Here is a 24,348-nt window from a genome sequence, read left to right on the forward strand (position 1 = left end):
AGACCTATCAAATACCCACACCGTCACAGCCCTAGATGTGGGTTTAACTACTCATGGAAATAGCAAAAATCAAAGATGAAATAAAGATAAAATTCATAATACTAGATTAAAAGATGAAAATCTAATTAAAAGGTAATTCTAATACAAAATTGCCCAAAATGGAATTTCCAGCCGTCTCACGTGCTCAGCAAAAACATAACTTAACCTAAAAATCTCAAAAAGATCTATTTATACTAAGCTAAAATTTCCAAACAAAAATACCCTTGCGGAGGTTTCGCGGCCGCGTAATTCTTACCGCAGCCGCACTCTTGCTTTCGCGGCCGTGTAAATCTGACCGCGGTCCGCGTTTTTAACTTTTGGATCTAGGTTGAGCATTGTTTTGCGGGACGCGTAATTTGATCGTGGTCACGCAGGAGACTACCGCGGCCGCGTAATTTTACCGCGGACCGCACTCCTTATTTTTGCTTGAAATGTGAACTCTCTGAACCTTAGCAACCACGATTCGCATAAATCCAATCGCGGCCGCGATGAGTCTTTCGCGGCCACACTTTTTTGGCGCGGACCTCGCTCAACATTTGGCCTAAAAATGCACTCTCTGAATCTCCCTTTTGCGGACTGCGTATTTATGATCGCGGCTGCATTGTGGCTTCCACGGCCGCAAATATTTGTGTGGTCCGCTCTTCAGGTCTCCTAGCCCAGTCTTGGTTTTTGTTCTAGTTTTGACTGCTTTATGAGTTGATTATGCCTCCTTTTGCTTATTTTGATCAGTTCTTGCAAGTAAGCATATTACATTAGTTTCCGGGAATACCTTCACGTATTTTAGGCCCAAAACGCAAGTAAAAAAGAGCAAATAATAGGTTAAAATCCCCACTTATCATGTACCAGCTTTTAAATTCAATCTCATGTCAGTTTCTAAAGTGACAGAGGATCTCAAATGTAGTGTTTCTTTTTTTCCTCAATGTTGTGTGTTCAAGACCTCTTATCTGGGAGGGTTAAGGAGATTGGTAAAAAGGAGGAAGGTTTATACATATTATCAGCAGCATTAGCAAAGACAATAAATAAAGCATTTGCAGTAACTAGTAAAGGAAGCATGGAGATGTGGCATAAGAGAACATGACATGTTCTAGCTCAAGTCTTCTGAAGGATTCCTAGTCTGCAACACTGTAGCGGTAGATTAGATAATAATTCATTTTCTAAATGTTAAGTTTGTCCCCTATCTCGACAAACTAGAGTGCCTTTTCCAACTAGCACCAGCAGAAGTTTACATAGTTTTGATTTGACTCCTATGGATGTGTGGGGTCCTTATAAAGTTGTTACTCACAATAAAATGAAATACTTTCTTACATTGGTTAATGATTTTACCAGATGGACTTGGGTGTTTCTTATGAGACTTAAAACTGATGTTATTTTCTTACTAAAAAACTTCATTACTATGATCAAAACATAGCTTGGAAAGCAAATTAAAGTGCTTAGATCAGACAATGGGAGCGAGTTATTTAATAGTGCCTGCAGAGACTTATTTCAGATGCATGGGATTGTCCATCAAAGTTCCTGTCCATATACTCCCCAACAGAATGTAGTTGTGGAAATGAGGCATAGCTATATTCTTGAGACTGCTCGGGCAATCAGATTTCAAGGCCATTTACCTGTTAGATATTGGGGGCACTGCATTGATGCTGTTGTATACATTATTAACATGATTCCTTCTTCTGTTCGTGCACACAAATAACCCTATGAATTGCTCCTTGGTGAGCCACATTCACTGTCACATTTAAAAGTAATTGGATGCCTATGTTTTGCTACTAACTTGACAAGTCATGTTAAATTTGCACCTCGAGTTGTGAGGTCAGTTCTCCTGGGATATGCTGCACATCAGAAAGGCTACAGGCTTTTGGACTTGGAAAATAGAGTGTTCTTATAGGTAGAGATGTAGTCTTGTACGAAGACATAATTTCTTTTCATACAGCTGAAGACTCATCAGAATCTTTATTCCTGTATGTAACTCCAATGCCAAGAAAAGATTTTACTGAGGAACCAAATGCAGTGGATAGTTCTATTGCTGATAATCATCTTGATGCAACTAGTGTGCCAAGTTCGCCTGTTATGACTCTGTTCCTTTAGCTGAACAACACATTCCATCTTCTGATGAGCATGACAATGTTGATATTCCTGCTGTTCCTGCTGATTTTACTGCTATTCCTCATGTTGAGGAAACAAGGAAATCAACTAGAGTGTCTAAGCCTCCAATATGGCTTAAGGATTATGTTAGGAATGACAGGCTAAATTCTGCAAGTTGCTGCAAATATCCTATTTCAGAAATAATTGGGTATGAAGAAATCTCTCCAAAGTATCAAAGCTACTTAGCTAGCTTTTCTATTGAGGTGGAACCTACAACATATTAAGAGGCAATTAAAGACAAGCGATGGGTAGAGGCAATCAAAGCAGAAATCAAAGCACTGGAGGATAACAAGACTTGGGAATTAGTATCCTTGCCATAAGGACAAAATGCAATAGGATGCAAATGGGTTATAAAATCAAATATAAGGCATCAAGAGAAGTAGAAAGGTTCAAAGTTCGTTTGGTAGCTAAAGGGTATAATCCAAGGGAAGGACTAGACTATCAAGAAACTTTTTCACCTGTGGTTGAAATGGTTACTGTTAGAAGTGTATTGTCTAATGCAGCCTCAAGACATTGGTCTATCCACCAAATGGATGTTTATAATTCCTTCTTGCAAGGTGATATAACTAAGGATGTGTACATGATAATACCCCAGGGTTTCAATGGATCAAATAGCAAATTTATAGTTTGTAAACTGCTCAAGTCCATAGATAACATCAGCCTTGGTAGATACTGGTTTTCAGCAGAGTCAATTGGATTATTACTTGTTCATCAAAAGAGCAGCAGATCACATGGTGGTAGTATTAGTTTATGTTGATGATCTTCTTATCACTGGTGACAATCTTGCATTGATTCAATAGACCAAGGATGATTTACATGCCTCATTCAAGATCAAGGACCTAGGAGAGCTTAAATACTTCCTAGGCATGGAATTTGCAAGAAATAGTGATGGTATATTAATGCACCAACGCAAATATGCTCTAGAGCTCATAGCTGAATTGGGGCTCTCAGGTTCGAAGCCTGTAACTTGCCCTATAGAACCCTATGTGTAGCTTACAAATGCTGAATTTTATACTCATTTAGGATTGTCTGATGACATATTGTTGACTGATCCCGGGCCATATCAAAGGCTATTAGGGAAGCTGCTTTACTTGACCATCACAAGGCCAGATATTTCATTTGTTGTTCAGAGTCTAAGTCAATTTATGCATAGTCCTTAAGTCTCTCACATGGAAGTTGCAATCAAGGTGGTCAGGTATATCAAAAATAGCCTAGGCTCGGGGTTTTTTTCTGTCTGCTCATTGTTCTGAGTCACTCTTAGCATTTTGTGATGCAGATTGTGCTGCATGTCCTAATACACGCAAATTAGTTACAGGTTATTTCGTTAATCTTGGTACTTCCTTGATATCATGGAAGTCTAAGAAACAATCTGCTATCTCTAGAAGCTTAGCTGAAGCTGAGTATCGCATCCTAGCTTCTACTGTTGTAGAGGTTGTATGGATTTTCTTGGTCTACTCAAAGAGCTAGGAGTCCAGCATCATTCCCATATGCCTATCTACTGTGATAGCAAGTCAGCTCTTGCTATTGTTGCCAATCCTGTTTTCCATGAGCGCACAAAACACATTGACAGTGATTGCCATTTTATCAATGAGAAGATTCAACAAGGCTTCATATCTACTCTCTATTATGCTACAGCAGAACAAGAAGTTGACATTCTTACTAAAGGACTTGGTCGACCTTCAACATACATACTTGATGTCCAAGCTAGGACTTCTGAACATCTTTTCCAGTCCTAGCTTGAAGGGGGGGGGGGGGGGTGTAAAGGATCTAGGTTAATCATAGTTAGTTATAGTTTAGTTAACTTAACTATAGTTAGTGTGATACATCTGTCATGTATTAGGCGGTTAGGTTAGTTAAATACACTATAGCTTTTGTCTCCTTATATACACTTGTATAGAATTACAGAGTATTTTGCTCTCTCTATCAAATTCTCTCGATTCTTCATCCCTGTTTTCTCCTCTTTAGTTGCATGTTATTGACAAATTCATCATCATGTGGTAGCTAAAAGATCGTCCCCAATAAGCGAGCTTGTTTCTTGATCCCAAATTAGATAGCTTGGACAATATTGTTGTATTGCCACGCTCCATTCATTCAGTTGATTTCTTTTCATCTACCTTGGCACATCCAACATTTTGTTAGTACGACAAACTAAAGGTATTTCTATGGGTGGCTCTATGCTCTCTATCAAAGGAGGCAAATAATTCGAATTCATTCCCGATGTTTGAGCTTCATGGTTTGTTGTTCATGAGTTTGCCAGAATTCGGAGGACAAAGACAATGTGTCGAAAACGAATGAATTTGGTGAATAACATAGGGATATTTGTAGGAGTTGGGGCTTTGTTCCAAAATCTTGACTACTGAAGATTTGGTGCTGCTGATTTGTTATGTTATAAGCAAATTGGGAATGGTTCTCATCACTGGAAGTAGTTGTCTTTATTGAATGTGGAGAAGGCTTTTTTTAACTTCTTTTTTATGCAAGAATCCCAATAATTCTTTATCTCATTATTTGTCCGTCCGGGTAAGTGACTTGCTAAATGAGCCCATCTGCGCGCAATTAGGCCACGTTAAAAAACTAAAATATGAGAAATGATAGAAAATGAAAAGGAAAAAAGAATGCAGTTCTTTCAAGTATAATATTTAATTATCGGTCTTGCAGTAAATTCTAGCACAATCAAATCTCTCTATAACGGTCTCGTCTGTTCCGCCTTTTTTGGCCGTTATAGTGAAATACTAATATAAAGAACATATATTATAACATAAAATGATCAATTAGTTTCATAGAAAATTTGGCAGTTATAAAGAAGTGTTGTTATAAAAAACAGTTGTCATAGAGAGGTCTGACCGTATATTCTTACTAGAAATTCCAAAAAGAAAAAAGAAGAAAAAACTTAAGAGCAACCGTAGCTATTTAATTTAGTATTAAATTCAACTGACGAAAGCATATGATGTTGTCTGCTTAACGTCCTCCAAAATAGATTAGTAAGCTGATAATGCCTCCTGTAGAAACTACTTTGATAATGAAATTGTCTGGACTAGTTTTGTGTGTGCTATACGCTATCAATAGCTGTTACGTGATATCTTACATATATTAAGACTTGCTTAGCATAGCTACCGCGAAGGGAACATGGTAGCACATTTTTTGACAAAAGCAGCACTCATGCAGACTAGCTACAATAAATTATGTGTATTTGTTTTACCACCTGAGTTTGTAATAGATGCCTATCACAAAGATCAGGATGGTCATACCTATGTTAGAAGTTGTTCAACTAAAATGTGTTTGTAATATGGTTGCTTTAGGTAATGACAATGCCTTAGAAGGCATAACTTTAGCCCATAGAGGCATATATATTAATGACAGTGCAACAGGTCATGTACCTAGTTTTTACTAATATAAGTACCTTTTATGTTAAAAAGAAAGACTTGCTCAGAAAGTGAAGCCGAAATTAGAAATGGGAAAAAGAAACGTTGAAGGGTATTGCTTCATGTTACTTGGAAATGAGTTGCATAATGCATACCAAAAGTTTCTTTCAAAATGCGAACTACTAAAATTAGAATTATGCAGTTGGTGTTAGGTGTTTGTCCAGATTTTCTTACCATAATTGGTTTTTCTATCTCATGAAGGAAAGATCAAAGTTTTTATCATAATTGGATTTTTCTTTTCCTAGAAGAAAAATATATTCTTCCATATTCGGCTAGTCCTTTTTCTTGCTATAAATTGAAGATTTGTCCTTCTCATTCAGTAACATCCACAATGTAGCCATAGGGGGCTTGAGAGTCTTGTTTAGGGGGAGAACTTTACGGGACAAGTGTTAATGTGTCACTTGTGTTTGCTTCTTCGTGAGGTTGTTCTCTAGATATTTTGTACTCTCTTTTATTATAGTGGATGGCTCATCTCCGTCATGGACGTAGGTCAATTGACCGAACCACGTTAAATGTTTGTGTCTCTTTGGTATATTTCTCTTTTGTTGCCGGAATTATCGTCGTTCAAGGTTTGCTTTGCTAGATTCCGCATGACACATAATTTTTTGGTCCTAACAAGTGGTATCAAAGCGAGGTTTAAAATAGGTTCATCTTAGCGGGCTTAGTTATAGCCGCAACCTATTTGACGATAATCATGATTTTTGTGTGAGAAATTTGACCGGTGTGCTACGCACGTTGAGACAAACTTTGTGGTGGAGATTTGGAGATGCGCCCTGTTGAAGGCTATGTGTAGAAGGTGAATCAAATTTATTTTGTCAGGAAATTCAGGCCAAGGGGGAGAATTGTTAGGTGTTTGTCCAGATTTTCTTACCATAATTGGTTTTCCTATCTCATGAAGGAAAGGACAATGTATTTACCATAATAGGATTTTTCTTTTCCTAGAAGGAAAATATAATTCTTCCATATTTGGCTAGTCCTTTTTCTTGTAGGAAAAGGTTTGGAGTTCTATAAATTGAAGATATGTCCTTCTCATTCAGTAGTATCCACAATGTAGCCATAAGGGGCTTGAGAGTCTTGTTTAGGGGGAGAACTTTATAGGACAAGTGTTAGTGTGTCACTTGTGTTTGCCTCTTCGTGAGGTTGTTCTCTCGATATTTTGTACTCACTTTTAATATAGTGGATTGCTCATCTCCGTCGTGGACGTAGGTCAATTGATCGAACCACTTTAAATGTTTGCGTCTCTTTTGGTATATTTCTCTTTTATTGTCGGATTTATCGTTGTTCAAGGTTTGCTTTGCTATATTCCTCATGACACATGATTTTTTCAGTCATAACAGTTGGCTATCCAACAAAGAAAGAATATGGAAGATGTTAGCTAGCATATCACAAGATACCGAGCTATTCTACAAATATATTCGAGTTCTAGCTCTTATGGATTCTTGCACTCTTCTGGAATCAGCTAGGGTAGGCTGCCTACATCATACTCCCTTGGGGTACGGCTCTTTCTCAATTCCTATGTGAACGTGGGATGCTTCTTACAAAAAGGCGGACCCAGAAATTTAATGCGACAGGGGCACAATATTCTGTTCAATGACTGCCCCTAAAGGCTTTTGGCGATAATGTACCAAGTGATTTATGTTACATCTAAGTTTCAATGACGACAATTGTGCATAACTATATCCTATCTACTTTGATTGTAGGAATCAAGGCACCACTAAGGACATCAACAAAGGAATTCAAGATCGAAGAGAATTTGATGATGCTAAATCAAAGGAAGTCAAGCCATCAAAAAGGAAACCAAATCAGTCTCGCAATCTCAGTCTCAATCAAAGGACATAGAGACTATTTAATAAGGAAACATATCAAGTGTAGCTCGAGAATATCATGCATCTCCTCAAAGACTATATTAGAAGATTGAACAACCAAATCGAAGCCTCAAATCACTCCATCAAATGAGAACATGAAAAGGAAGGACATAAACGAATCCAGCCCATCTCAAGTGCAGGATTCTGAGGCACCCCTTGGGTCAAATCTCTTAGAGGATTCAGTGCCTCAATAAAGATCAATATGCGACGGCTCTCAAACTCTCCTATAAGAAGACTGCCAATTTCAAGAAGAAGATTTACGCAACTACTAACACTGTCTTCTAAGTCTCTCTAGTTCTTAGTACAAACACTGTATTCTTGAGTCTACAAGTGTCATAAAAGATAGGAAGAGTTAGAACACAAAAGAGAGTTGTGTCAACATTCAGAAATTACTGTTGCTAAACATCGTTGGTGGTGAACGAACTAAAACCATCACTATTGTAATCCTTTATCAAGATCTAAGAGAACCCCTATGACCCAAGGGAAACTGGACGTAAGTACGACACCGGTACCGAACCAGTATAAAAACTGTTGTGTCTTGTTTAGCTTTCAATCCGTTTGGTTCATCTCTACTTTATTTGCTTGATGTGTGAAACCTAGTCGACTAAACTCACACTTAGTCAACCAAGTTTTAATAGACCACAATTCACCTCCCCTCTTGTACATTCAATTGGTATCAGAGCCAACCTCACAAACTTGCTTAACATCTAGTGAGGAAAAGATCATAGGATCAAACACAGTCGTCGGTGCATAATTTCAAGAAGGAACCTCTCAGGCACGACCCCCATATTTCAACGGACAACACTTTTCTCACTGGAAGTTTGTATGGAAACATACACTATGTCATATGACATCAAAGTTTGCGTCTGATCAATAAGGGAAACCTTCCAATTCCGCCAAAGAAAGATGAGGATGGTCAAGTCATTGTATCAACTGATCCACTTGACTTAGATGATTATACTGATGAACAAGCTGATGTCATAATTGTGAATGCCAAAGTAAAAATTCTACTGTATAATGCTATCAGTGGAGAAGAGTATGAATGGATTTCAAGCTGTGAAACTGCCAAGGAAATGTGGGATAAATTGGAGGTCACATATGAAGGAACCAACAAGGTGAAAGAAACAAGGATCAATCTTCTAGTTTGTGACTATGAGCTATTTCAAATAAACGATGGAGAATCAGTGGAGGAAATGTTCTCCAGGTTAAGAAAAATCCTTGGAGATCTAAAATCTTTTGGTAGACCAATAAAGAGCGGAGAACAGGTCAAAATTTTTTTTAGAAGTCTACCCACAATTTGGTTGCCCAAGGTTATTGCTCTGGAATGTCAGGACCTTGAAAAAATGTCTCATGATGAACTTAGAGGTGATCTAATTGCCTTTGATAAAACTCACTTGGATATGCAAATTCAACAAGAAAAGAAGAAAACAGTTGTCTTTAAAGCAACTGTGGCTGAACCAAAAAATGAAAAGGAAGAGTAAGGCAGAGAACAGGATGAAAACATAGCCATGCTTTCCTAAGTTGTAACAAGCATGATGGGGAAAAACAGAAATAGCAGAAGAGGGAAATCAAACTTCAGAAAAGGAAGGACAAATAATGAAAATGATAAAAATGATAACAGATGCTATGAATATGGAAAACATGGACACATTCAAGGTGATTGTCCCGAACTGAAGAAGAAGCTCAGCAGGAACCTTCAAAAGAAGAAGTCCTTTGGAGCCTGGAGTGATGAAGAAGAATCTGACCATGAAGAAATTGCAAATATGTGTTTCATGACCATAAAAGAAGATTAGCAATGAGGACTCAGGAGAGCTTGGGCTCATGGAAGACGAAGGAGCAGATGAGAAAGAAAACCCAGGTGAACTTTGTCTTATGGCAGACGAGGAACTAGTGAGGTACGTCTTCCTATATGTCCCAACTGTTATGAATTTCAAGAATTCGTTGGTATTGCTCTTGCAGATATTGAAAGAGCTCTAAATGAACTCAGAAAAATCCAAAGAGAAAAGAAAGAATGGGCCTTGAAGCTGGAAGTTTGTGAAATTGAGCGTGACATGCTTCAAGATGAAGTTAATGAACTTCAACTTCAACTGAATGGATTACGAAAATCCACAAGTCATAGCTCTGTCAAATCAAATCAGATTGCTCCTCATGATTCTTTGATTAGAACTAGCAACTCTCATGCATGCTCTTATTGTGGTAAAAATGGTCACAACACTAACCAATGCAGGAACAAAATCATAGCAGAAAGGGGCTCTGAAAATCCCAATAATCCGCCGTGTTTTTATTGTGGAAAATGTGGTCACAATTCTAACCGTTGCAGGTTCAAGGAAAACAGGAGTGGGTCTGGCAACCTAAATCCTCTACTAAAGCTAACACTCAGAAATCTAACCATTCAGGACCCAAGCAGGCTTGGGTACCTAAAAACAAGTAATTTTGTTTTGCACGATCATCGCAAGAAGAATCAAAAAGGAAAAAGGTATCTTGACAGCGCGTGTTTCAGACATATGACTGGTGTCACGACCCATTTTCTGAAAAAGTCGGAACCGGCACCCGATCACTAAACATGACCGAGCGAACCATCTGCGCATATAAAATTTATTATAACTTCAAATTTTATATGCCACAAGGCACTACTGCAACCAAATACCTTTAAATAATTGAAATATCTAAAACAAGCCAACTTCAATACTTTATTTGTAGTAACCAATGAAATACTGCTAAGTTATTATAAAAAATACCTGAATCTTAACCCACCGGCTGTGTCGATGAAGCCTCTACTGATAAAGTGACACACTACTCAGGATATGAGATTTCATGGCCAGTTCTCTAAGAAAACAAAGAAATAGCTAAATAAAAATGACTCTAAGGAATATTCCACGAACAAAAGCGGAGCTCGTCAATAGCACTGGAAGAGAAGGAAGTCCTAACTCGTAGCTTGCTCGCGTGAAAAATCGGTTCCTACGTTGTACCGCAGACCAACGTAGGTTCCCAAAAGAGAACGTCAGTACCATCCATTATACTCAGTGAGTCTCAATGACAGGGAACAAAACTTTAATAACATATACATTACGAGCAAAGATTCTAAATGCATGTAAAACATAAAGCTTATAAGAACAATTCTAAAATAATTGCATAATAGCAGTTTATGAATATTCTTAAAAAAAATTCTTTTCTATTTATTTCTTATAAAAAAAATACTTCCCTTTATACTTTGGGAGTTCCAACTATCCTGACTTAATTCTGTCTCAGTCACCATATGATCGGCACGGGTTCGATCCCAACCTGATCGAATAGGCCCAATCCACGAGGTGTCACTCGCTTCCTGGTTCTCAGCGCTCATGTATCATACATTAGCATTGCTAAGTAATTTCTCAGCAACGAGACCCTCGGCTCGTGTGCTCCCTACTTTGGCACAAGTAGTTTCAGGAAGTCAACGCCTTGGTCAGGACCCTCGGCCTGGACGATGAGCTCTTCTTAGAATAAAGGATACTCCCGAAAACCTTTTCTTTCTACTTCTTCTTGTGACTTTTCAAGTCTAAATCTTTTCTTTTTGGAACATCATGTACATGCTCATGCTGGTATCCTTAAATGTAAAGCATGGCATAAGAATGAAATAAACATCTAAAAGTATTTCTAAAGATTCTTGCTTCTTCATAAATTTTCAACGTGAAAATAGCATATAAGAATAACACAAAAACCTGAAAATTTATGCACATATAGCATAATAAATCATCTAAACTATTGCTAGAACAATTCTAAGTTAATAAGTACTCACTCGCTCAAATTAAGTAAATATAAACTCTTTTAAGCAATTCATCAAACACCTGTATGCGTACTTTTGTGAGTTAAACCACTTTAGTAAAGGGTTATATCAACTCACCTCAAAACTTCTCGAGCCAATACGTAGACCCCAGTCCAATTTATACCCGTCAAATAATTGATTCTATAACAACAAGTGCATTTTAATTAATTTTAAAGTTTCACACCTAAACATGGAATTTACTGTTGATATAGAGGAAGAAGGAAATTAACTATTCTATTATTGCCTACTACTACTTTAGGATAATTGACAATAGGGAATTTTATATACCTAAGTTCAAAAATTAGCGATTTGTAAAGAACCCTAGAATTTTCATTGCCTGTGTGAGTATTTTGCTGAACGCCACTTCTGTTTCTTGGGCAAACAGAATGTCGAGTTCTGTTTTTATTTTTTCTAAGGCTTACGCCCTTTGCCTGCCAGCTGCCAAGAGCCCTTTATGGGCTTTAGGTTGCACATGCCTTTTCTTTTGCTTTCTCTCTCTCTCTCTCTCTCTCTCTCTCTCTCTCTCTTTTTGTTTTGACTTAACTAGTATTTAATTATTCCTACTTTTAATAATTAATAATATTAAAATTATTAATATTCCCCTAATTGTACATCAAATTATTTATAAATAGAGAAGTAACTCAAAATCAATCACAAGGGTTTTAATCAGTAATAGAAGTATAATTTAAGATTATAAAAATTAAATTCTATTTTAGTGGGTCTTGAATCTTTTATAGATTTGAGGAGTGTTACAATCTTCCCTCCTTAAAAACATTCGTCCTCGAATATTTCTAGAGCCTTATTCTTAAGCTAACAATCATTCCTTATGACCTTGAACCTCTTAAGTTTTCTTAGCACTACCCACTCTTCCAAGGGACTCAAAATTTTGGCTAACTCCCTAAATTTTCAAAAATTTCGGCAGAGTTTCCCTTGTAAATTGGACTATCCAAAAAAAAAAAAAAATCCTTGTCACAAATACCACAACTACACCAACAACAACCAAATATACATAACAGGCCATTCATAGACACCATACACAACTCATAAATTAATTACTCACACTCCGGGAAGGAGCTACCACAATAACTAACAAGAATCTAAAGCACACCGCTTTAGCACAAGTAAATCACTTTAATGAATTAAATATACTATGGCATAAACTAACTTACTCCAATAACTAAGTATAATCTAGGAAAGACATAAACACTTGCTAACTTGTATTTAATAAATGAAATATAAATGTCAAGCCAAACCTAGGTTCACATACCTTGTTACTCAAATAAATATGGATATTTATTCCTCTTCCTCGACCTCCCACGTAGCCTCTTTTGAATCATGATTACTCCACAAAACTTTTACCAATGCTATATCCTTTGTTCTCAACTTTCTTACTTGCCTATCGAGAATTTCTATAGGTACCTCTTCATAAGTCAAGCCTTCTTTAATTTCTATGGTATCGGTAGGTATTATATGCGATTCATCATGAATGTACTTTCTAAGCATAGACACATGAAAGATAGGATGAACAGAGGACAACTCAACGGGCAACGCTAGCTCATAAGCCACGTTTCCCTTCTTTTCTATAATCTTAGAAGTGTCACGCCCCAAAATCCGAGGAGCGCGACCGGCGCTCAACCGAGTAAGCCCGACTAAGCAAGCCTGCTAGGTTTCATCCTACCCAACCCAACTCATGATTAAATAGGAGATGGACTCCATTAATCGGCTTTAGTAAGTACTTCATTAACAACTTCCAATTCATTTCCGTTAGCAACTTAAATCACAATTATCAAAATATTACAAATTTTATAAGTCTTTGCCAAACATCAATATTTCTACTTTAATTCCAATACCCGACACTACCCACAACCTGTCTACGGAGCCTCTAAGCATAACTAAGGAGTAATGTAATATGGAAATGCCGGTAACAAGGCACCAGCTATACCTCAAATATAAAGTACATGATAAACAGATGAAACAGGACCCCGAAACGAAGTGGGGCTCACCAAGTCAGCTAAAAGGATGCTGCGACCAACACTGCCTGCTATAGAAACACCTACATCCATTTAAAGACGTAGCGCCCCCGGCAAAAGGGACGTTAGTGCCATCGAATAGCACTAGTATGTGTAACTAAACACCATTTTGCTACAAAGAACTATCAAGCAAGAACAAAGAAATCACAAGAGTAAATCAAAGGTTTTAACCGGACACCACATCATCATATAAATGAACCATATAATCTTCCACATAATTTCTATAACTTAGTTCGGGTATTTCTTTCATATGCTCATCACTGTTCTCAACACCACCGCTACCTTGAGTAGAGTCCGATCACGACCCGATCGGCTAGGTCGCCTCATTTGAGACATATACTTCAATCACCATTTCATTTCCCTTTTCCGGAATTCAATATTTGCACATCACCACCATGTGTGCGGCATGGTGTCCGATCATGGCCTGATCGGCTAGGCCGCCTTACCTAGGCATTGTTCCTTTCTCATTAATCATCTCATTTAAATCTTTATTTCACATAGGTCACATCAATTCATTGGCACTTAGGGCCACATCTATCACATCATTCCAATTCTAATGTCCATCTTGCAATATTATGGCCATAGGAACACACAAGCAATTCAAGTTACAAACATAGGTAAGCTTCCACATAATTAACATGATAATTCCAGTTTTAATCTCGGCTTATCGCCTAGGCATTTCAACATATGATTCGTATTCTTTACACTTCTCTAAATATCATGAATAAAATATTACTCACATTAAGGCACATCCTTCATGTACATATATGTATACATTTGCGAATTAATTAATGTGAAATAGCAATCAAACAATGTGAAATAACAATCAATACATCAACCAATTCTAGTTTTACCACACTTGCGTAAATGCCAACGGAGCTCAATTTCTAATAAAAGGGGGTTTATCCATACATACCTCAATATAGCTTTCCTTAATCCTTACGAAATTCCAAAATTCTTAGCACTTCGATCTATTGTGTAAGAATTACCAATTAAGCCGAGAGTTAGAGACGAGCTTGAGATTTTAGCTTGTTTTAAGCATATTATCAAACACTAAAGGTGCATTGTGATCTTAGGTCCTTTTTTAGAGGAATTTCTATCATTTTATACCCCCAATTGCCTTCTTTTTAGTTCACTACCTTCCAATACTCTATGGTTTGATATGCATGCAGGAAATTCATTCTTATACCCATGAACCCCCAAGCTAAGTACTCCTTCTAGTGTGAATTTGGAACCAGAGATTAGGGGTCAAGTTTCTTACCTCTTGGTGTGAAGATTTAGGTGCCTCACTTGATTATCTTGAATGATTAGCAAGGTTCCATGGAGAAATTTTGATGGGAAGCATTTTCCCTCTCTAATACCCTCTCTCTCTCTCTCTCTCTCTCTATCTTTGGTCTACATTTTCTTTCCTTTTTGATTGATGTCAAAGCGGGAGAACATTATGGAGAGTAGATCAACAACTCAGGGGGAGCAGTGATGAGTACATCTAGTAACAACTCAGAGGGAGCAGTGATGAGTACATCTAGTAACGACTCCGGGGGAGCAGGCATCTCAAGTTATATGAAAGGGAAGTACACTTGTTTACTCTCTCTTTATTGTCATCATCAAAAAGAAGGAGATTGTTATATCTAAGTTTCATTGATGACAATTGTGCAAAATTAAATCCTATCTACTTTGATTGCAGGAACCAAGGCACCAATAAGGACATCAACAAAGGGAAATAAGATCAAAGAGGATTTGATGATGCTAAATCAAAGGAAGTCAAGCCATCAAAAAGGAAACCAAATCAGTCCCACTATCTCAGTCTCAATCAAAGGACATCGAGACTGTCTAACAAGGAAACATATCAAGTGCAGCTCGAGAATATCAAGCATCTCCTCAAAGACTATATTAGAAGATTGAACAACCAAATCGAAGCCTCAAATCACTCTATGAAATGAGGACATGAAAAGGAAGGACATAAACGAATCTAGCCCATCTCAAGTGCAGGATTCGGAGGCATCACTTGGGTCAAATCTCATAGAGAATTCAGTGCCTCAATCATGATCAATCTGCAACGACTCTCAAACTCTCCTATAAGATGACTGCCAATTTCAAGAAGAAGATTTAAGCAACTACGGACACTGTCTTCTAAGTCTCTCTAGTTCTTAGTACAAACACTGTATTCTTGAGTTTACAAGTGTCATAAAAGATAGGAAGAGTTAGAACACAAAAGAGAGTTGTGTCAACATCCAGAAAATACTGTTGCTAAACATCGTTGGCGGTGAACGAACTAAAACCATCACTGTTGTAATCCTTTATCAAGATCTAAGAGAACCCTTGTGACCCAAGGGAAACTGGATGTAAGTACCACACCGGTATCGAACCAGTATAAAAATTGTTGTGTCTTGTTTGGCTTTCAATTCGTTTGGTTCATCTCTACTTTATTTGCTTGGTGTGCGAAACCTAGTTCACCCCTCCCCTCTCTTGTACTTCCAATTTAAATTAACCATTTTCAAGGTATACAATTATACATGTACAAGATTTCTATTGAAGTTTATAGGGTCCGGTGACCCCTCAACATAAGCCTTAGGTTCGCCTCTGTTCGTGTACCGAGCTGGCATTTTAACTCGGGAGCAACAGGTAGAAGGATCCTTTTCCTCTTACTCGAGGTAGGATTCAAAAATAGGGTAGGCCGGTCTTATCTTAAGATTCAGATAAAAAGAGTTGACATGTTTCTGCGTGAACCTCCGTATACGTACTGCATACTAAGATGATTTACAAGGTGGTTCCCCTATGTTAGTGTCGGGAAAAAATAATATTCCCACCCAGGAGTAATATCCATGATAAATAACAATAACACAAGAGAGTAACAACGATACCAACTCTTTTAATGGGGTAAAATTTAATATCCGAGTGGAGCAATATTACCTCTATAATATTACAACTTAGTAGTGTCAAGAGACTACTATAACTCCGAAAGAAATAAAACTCTTTATTTTAAACATCTCACTACAATATTACTCACACTCACTATTTATCTCACAGACTACAATATGTGGATTACTCTCTCTAACTTTTATTGTTCTCTCTTATTTTGGTGTACTTCAAATGAGAAATGAGCCTGCTATTTATAGGAAATGTTATCCTTGTTTCCATTCACTCACAACCGATTTAGAAACTTGCAATTGCAAATTGGATTTGAAAATTGCATCTATAATTGTAGGGCCTACATTTGCCACTTCTTCATCCAATCATTTTTTTTGTTTTCTTTTATTTTATAGGTAGGTCCCACAAATCTCACCCTTAATTTGATTTTTCTTTTTCATTCTGAGTCTTGATCTCAATCTCAATATCCGAAAATCTTCAAACTTGAGAGATTTCGTAAAATATCAGCAACTTGATCATGAGACTTTACATATTTGAGCTCGACTTCCTTCTTAAAAATGCATTCTTTGATGAAGTTATACCTTGTATCAATATTCTTGCTTTGCTCATGATACAGTGGATTCTTCATGAGCGCCTGTGTGAATTTATTGTCAATACAAATTTCTGTAGCTTCAATTTTTTGTAAATTGAGCTCCTTCAATAATCTGCTCAGCTAAGTAGCATGACAGGTATAGGATGTTGTTGCTATATATTCAGCTTCACAAGTTGAGAGAGTAACAATTGATTGTTTCTTTAACTCCAAGAAATAACAGAATCACCCAAGAAAAGTACAAAACCAGTTGTACCTTTTAAATCATCTATATCTCCCGCATAATCACTATCACAAAACCCAAAAGGTTGAAATCACTAGAAGAAGAATAAAATAGCCAAAAGTCAATCGTACTTCTTAGGTAGTGAGGAATTCTTCTAGCGACTTTCTAGTGAGTGGAGCTAGGAGCCTCCATGAAGCGGCTTACTACTCAAACTGCAAACAGTATATCTGGCTTGGTACAAGTCAAGTACCTTAAACATCCCACATGACTTTTAAAAAATGTGGGATCCACCTTTTCTCCTTCATCAATCTTGGACAATTATGTCCCACTCTCCATCGGCGTGTTCACGGGGTTGTAATCGAGCATGTTGAACTTCTTTAGTATCTCTTTTGTATAGATTTCTTGAGAGATAAAAATTCCATCCTCCATCTGCTTCTCTTCTAGTCCCAAGTAGTATGACATGAGCCGTACGTCTGTCATGTCGAACATGCGACATATCTTTCTTAAAAGCTTCAAACAAACTTGGGTTATTACCCGTAAAAATAAGATCATCAACATAAAGACAAACAAGCAAGATATCTCCATTAGTACGAACTTTAAGATAAAAAGCATATTCATGGAGACAACGAGTAAACCCATTGTCATGAAAATACTTGTCGATGCAACTATTCCATGCTCGTAGGGCTTGCTTTAATCCATATAAAGCTCTCTTCAACCGCAACACTTTATGTTCATGGTTTTTGACCACAAAGCCCAATGGTTGTTCAACATAGACTTCTTCTTCAAGATAGCCATTCAAGAAGGCTGACTTGACATCTAGTTGATTGATATTCCACTTTATTTGCGCCGCCAAAGATATCAACAAACAAATCGTCACCATAAGGGGAACAGGTGCATAAACTTCTTCATAGTCAATGCCTTGCCTTTGCTTGTAGCCTTTAGCCACAAGTCGTGCCTTGTATCTCTCCACATCTTCATCAGCATTCTTCTTTGTCTTGTATACCCATTTTACTCCAATTGCTCGATTACCCTTGGGAAGAGTTGTTAACTCCCAAGTGTTTTTCTTCTCCGTTGACTCGATCTCTTCCTCCATGGCTTGTCTCCACCTTTTTTTTGTAACATCTTCATATAAGTTCATTGGTTCACTGTTAGCAAGGAGACAATAAAAAAAATCAAAATTAATAACTTCTTCTGCGCCATCATAGAGCTCTTGAATATTCCTCGTCTTTTGCGGTTGTTCTTTGAACTTTGTTGAGAAGAAGGAGATGCAACATTGGTTGGAGAAGAAGGTGGAGTTGTATCCTGAACAGGTTCCACAGTCTCTGGTTCTTCTTCATCACCAAAGTATGGAAGAAAATCATATGAAGTTTCTTCCTGAGCTTCCCAATTCCATGCCAATTCTTCATCAAACTCAACATCATGACTCACCACCACCTTGCCGCTGCTTGGGTTGTATAACTTATATCCTTTTAAACTCGAATCATAGCCAACAAACACGTGCATGGCACCTCGACCGTCAAGTCCTGTTCTCCCTTATTGTGGCACACGAGCATATGCTATGCTCCCAAAGAATCTCAAATGTTTGACACTTGGCTTTCTTCCACTCCATGCTTCTTGAGGGGTTTGATCTCTAACATTTCTCGTTGGAGACATATTGTTCAAATAAACTGCAAAAGAAACAGCTTTGGCCAAAAATTCCTTGGGCATAGTTTTAGCTTTCAATATGCATCTAGCCATATTAAGAATCATTCGATTCTTTCTCTATGCAACTCCATTTTGTTTGGTGAATAAGGTACCGTTAGAGAGTGACGAATTGCATGAGACTGACAAGAGTCATTAAATTCTTTTGAAGTGAATTCGCCTCCTCTATCGGACCTTAAAGCTTTTATTTCATAGCCACTTTCTTTTTCCATAAGTACTTTGAAATTTTTAAAAGCAGCAAAAGCTTCAGATTTTTGGTTCAAAAAATAAACCCAAGTCTTTCTGCTAAAGTCATCAATGAAAAACAGAAAGTATTTACTTTTACCAAAGGAAGGTGGATTGATTGGTCCACACACATCAGTGTGAACAAGCTGGAGCGGCTTGGTTGACATGGCCTGCTTTGGAAAACTCCTCCTTGTATGTTTCCAAGAAGACAAGCTTCACAAAATTGATTTGGATGGTTGATTGATGGTATCCCATGTACCATGTTCTTTTCTCTCATTAATTTGAGCGCTTCAAAATTCAAGTTCCCAAGTCGCATGTGCCAACACCATGATTCATCTTTCACATTAGCCTTGAAGCACTTTGCATCAATTGTCTTAAGATTCAGAGAAAATAATCTGTTCTTTGCCATATGCACTTTAGCAATTAGAATTCCACTTGAATCTCTAAGCCAGAGATGCATATTTTTCATGTGGATGTCATATTTCTTTTCAAGAAGTTGGCCCGAACTCAAAATATTACTTTTTAATTTTGGCACATAATAAATATCTTGAATTAGCTTATGACTACTATCTTTACAGGAGATCAGAATCGTACATGTCCCATCGATTTGAATCTTTGAGGTATCTCCAAAGGACATATTACCTCTCACCGTTTTATTGATCTCCACAAACTTCTCTTTGCATCCACACAAATGATGGCTTGCTCCATTGTTCAAATACCATGAGCTACAATCATCCCCGTCTTCTTCCTTGAGTGCCAACAACAACGTTGACTCATCTTCTTCTTTCTTGTCGCCAAATTTATGACAATTATAATATTCAATTTTTGATTTGTCATACCTTTGTCCATTATTTTCTTGATAGTAGCTGCGTCGTCTTCCTCCTCTTTGTCCACGACCACGACCTCTGAATGTATGGTGGACTTTAAGTTCATTGTTGAAATTGTTACCATTACTTATTCCTCTTCCATGATTGCCACGGCCTCGTCCTCGTCCATTCCCTCGATAGCTTTTTTCACCTCCAAAATCCTTAAAGGATGCCTGTGTTTTAAGAAGTTGCTCCAATGGCACTTCCTGTCTCCTATTGATCTTTTCTTCATGGGCCAGTAAAGAACCCTCCAATTGCTCCACCATCATTGAGTCTAAATCTTTAGGCTCCTCAATAACACACACCACAAAATGAAATTTAGGTGTTAAAGTGCGAATAATCTTTCCTACCACACGGACATCTTCTATGTCCTCTCCGTATCTTCTAAATTGATTCACAACAGCCTTCACTTTTGAATAATAATCCGAAATCATCCGGATTCTTTCATTTTTATAACTTCAAAATCAGCCCTTAGAGTTTGAGTTTTACCTTCCTCACCTTGTCAACTCCAAAATCTCCCACGCTTCCTTTGAAGTGGTAGCATCCGCTACCTTCTCAAACATGACATCATGCAGACATTGGTGGATGAGCATGAGGGCTTGTTGATCCTTCTTCCTTGTCTTTGCCAAGACATCTTTTTTATTTTGAAGCAGAGCTTCCTCATTATTGGGTTTTGCATGCCCTTTATCTACGATTTCTCACACATCCTGCGAGCCAAGAATGACTTTCATACGCAGACACCATTTCTCATAATTATCTTTTGTGAGAGGGGGGTACTGAAAAGACAGTGGACAATAGCTCTGATACCACGTTGTTGGGAAAAAATAATATTCCCGCCCAGGAATAATATCCACGATAAGTAACAATAACACAAGAGAGTAATGACGACACCAACTCTTTTAATGGGGTAAAATACAATACCTGAGTGGAGCAATATTACCACTATTATATTATAACTTAGTAGTGTTAAGAGACTACTACAACTTCGAAAGAAATAACACTCTTTATTTTAAGCATCTCACTAGAATAGCTAGAGCCTCCAAAAAATTACGAAACAAGTTTAAAAGTTGAGCTACTATACCTGTTGCCTACAGCAGCATGGAGATTGATAATCAGCTTTTCTTCATCAGGGGTAAATCTTCCCCTTCTTATGTCAGGCCTCAAATAGTTGATCCACCTCAAACGATAGTTCTTTCCACACCTTTGTAGCCCTATATCCAAAACCACCAAATTATGAACTTTCAGTACAGCAATGTGCATGTTTTTTGTACTATATGGAAATTCATGATATCATAAAAACAAGAGATCAACAATTACATATTCTTTGAATATTAATATATGTTATATATAATCAAACCTCTTTATAACAACCTTGTCTGTTCCGATATATTTTGGTTGCTATAGTGAAAGTACTGTTATAGAGAACATATATTATAACATAACATGAACACTTGGTTCCAAAAAAATATTGATTTCTATAATGAAGTTTTGTTATAAAAGATGAGTATTATAGACAAGTATGACTGTATTTCATAATACTTCAAACTGGCTTTGCATAAATGTCATTTAAAGTAGTGTTAAGAAGTAATAAGAAGAAAAGAAGACTAACTTTGTCAGGGACTTCACTCCAAGAGCCATAGCCATGAGTGTTAATGTATGTTATGAGCTTTTCATCTTCTTCAGGAGACCAAAGCCCTCTCTTAACCTTTTGCTTGTTGCAGCACGACTGCTGCCCCATTTTTTTGGGCTTTCGAATGAATACAGTGAAATCAATCCTTATTCCGTGCTCCCTTTCACTTCTAGTATTTGTTTTCTTCCTGTCTCTTGTGATTTGGTAGAAGCAAGTGATATCTCCCTCCCTTCCGTTAAATATATACTCCATGAAATTAAAGGATTTTACAAAGCTGTAAGCCGACAATTAGAATTGTCGATAGGGCCCCTTATTTTCCTATCCAACCGTGAAATGACGTTCCATCAACTTCCTATATATATATATATATATATATATATATATATATATATATATATAATAATTGATCAATTATTTTCATCGTCTATGTAGACGTGTATTATCTATAACAAACTCCATTTTCCTCTAACTCAACCACGTCGTCAAGTTCGCAGAATCCCTCTTCCCTCTTGCACAATAAATACTACTCCATTCGTTTCAAATTAAATGAGGTAGTTTGACACGGAGTATAAGGAAAAAAAGAAAGACTTTTAAAATTTGTGGTTTTAAAAGCTTAAGGGGTAAAGCTTTGTAGGGCCATGACTTTTGTGTGGTTATAAAAGCTTCTCATTAAAAGTAAAATGGGTAAAATGAGGAGTTTAAAGTTGAATTATTTCCAAATTTAGAAATGTGTCATTTATTTTGGAACGGACTAAAAAGGAAAGTACCTCATTTAATATGAAACGAAGGGAGTATTTACATGATGTTTAACGTCAAACAAATGAACACATAGCATATTTTGCATGCGTATATAATTAGTGATCGTTTGGATCAAAATAAGGAGATTATAACCAGGATAGATAATCATACATTCAATATGAGATAAATAATTTTATGATTTTGGTATAGATTTCATCCTCGCCAGTTTACTAATATTCACAACCAAACAGTGACAAATTTAATCCCAAATTTTATAGTGGAATAACACCGAATCCATTTAACCAAACAGCCCCTTACCACTTAACCGTTCAAGTGATATATGTTCTGTGATGACCCGATAGGTCATCTATAGTTTTAGAACCCAATTCTGTGTTTGAAGCCTCCAGTAGCTTCTTTAAGCCTTCCTCGATTTGCGTGCGTAGTCCAGGTATCTTTTCGGAAAGCTTTTATGTTAAAAACTGATAAAATATGAAATTTTGCTTCAAAAAAATTTATTTGAGTTGACTTCAGTCAACGTTTTTAGTAAACGGACGCGGATCCGTGTTTTAACGATCTCGGTGGGTCCGTATCGTTATTTGGATCCTGGGCCTATACCCAAAATCGAATTCGGAGGTCCCTAGCTTGAGTTATTAATTTTTGTCCAAAAGTGAAAGTTTAAAAGTTTAATGATTTTTAAGAATTGACCGATTTTTGATTTTGTTGATACCTGGTCCGTATTTTTATTCGGGGGCCCGGTACAGGTCCACTACTATATTTATAACTTGTCTGTCAAATTTGCAGAGAAACGGAATTGGTTTGACGTGATTCGGACGTTCGGTTGTTAAAATAGAAGTTGTAGTTCTAGGAATTATTTTGGTGTTTTGATCACGCGAGTGAGTTCGTATGAGGTTTTTGGACTTGTGTACATATTTGGTTTAGAGTCCCGAGGGCTCGGGTGAATTTCGGATATGCTACGGATGGTTTTGGACATAGAAAATCTAGTTTTCCCCAGCTTTAACTGTCATCTCGTTTTCTTCTTCGCGTTCGCGAAGGTACTCTCGCGAACGCGAAGAGTGAACTGGGGCTGGGAGGATTTTCTTCATCGCGCACGCGATAGCTGGGTTACGAACGTGGAGCAATGAGGGCCTTACCCTTCGCGGACGCAGCCATCTTCTCGCGAACGTGTAGCTCTAGGGAGCTGGAGGAGGGGACAATCGTTTCTTCTACCCTAACGCGAGCACTGGCTCGCGAACGCGAAGGCTAGGGGGAACAGCTTTCGCGAAATCGATGAAGGACTCGCGAACGTGAAAGCCACTTGGGCTGCTGCACATCGCGAATGCGGCAGGCCCTTCGCGAACGAGAAGAACGCCTGACGCTCAGACTTTAAAACATTTCAAAAACATGATTTCTCCCATTTTTCATAACCCTTCCATTAGAGCTCGGCCTAAGAGCGATTTTGAAAAGAAAACTCAACACCAATTCATAGTTCGTACACTTTAGCTCATTTTCTTCCATTTCTAACATCACCCATTAATTCATAGCCCTAATATTTGTTCTTCCATGGTAGAAAACAAGGGATTTAGGAAGAATTGGGGGATTTTTGCAATTTAGGAATTTAGACCTCAATTTGAGATCAGATTCCGAAACTAATTACATAATCGGGCTTGGGGGTGAATGGGTAAACGGGTTTTGGTCCGAACATCGAGTTTTGACCAAGCGTGCCCGAGGTTGATTTTTGACTTATTGGGAAAAAGTGTGGAAATCCTAAATTTATGCATTGGATTAGATTCCTTTAGCAATGTTTGACATTGTTGAGTCAATTGTTGTTAGATATGAGTGGTTTGGAGGCGGATTCTAGGGGAACTACGGAGTGAGGTAAGTATTGAGTCTAACATTGACTTGAGAGAATTAGGAACCCTCGGACTATGTACTATGTGAATTTCATGTGTTGCGGCATATATGCAAGGTGATGAGTGCTTATACGCTACCAAATTACTTGTTTTCCCTGATTTTCCGCTTTTCCTTAATTATCTCATTTCCAGTCATAAATGTTATATGCTCTAAATGCCTTCCATGCTTATTTGCTACATGTTAATCAATGTTTACTTCTATTATTAATGTTAGATCCTTTCTCATTTGCATGATTCGCTGCTACTTGCCTTAACTGACTTTCTTGCACTTTTTAAATTGTCATTTACCGGACTTGGCTTGCTG

The 24,348-nt window shown here is 37.5% G+C and overlaps 1 pseudogene; it reads right to left on the reverse strand.

The window, feature by feature from the left end:
- LOC109236062 lies at positions 4,387–21,504 on the reverse strand (annotated as a pseudogene).

The sequence above is a fragment of the Nicotiana attenuata genome, chromosome 12 (assembly GCF_001879085.1).
Source record: "Nicotiana attenuata strain UT chromosome 12, NIATTr2, whole genome shotgun sequence".
Classification (NCBI taxonomy): Eukaryota; Viridiplantae; Streptophyta; class Magnoliopsida; order Solanales; family Solanaceae; genus Nicotiana; species Nicotiana attenuata.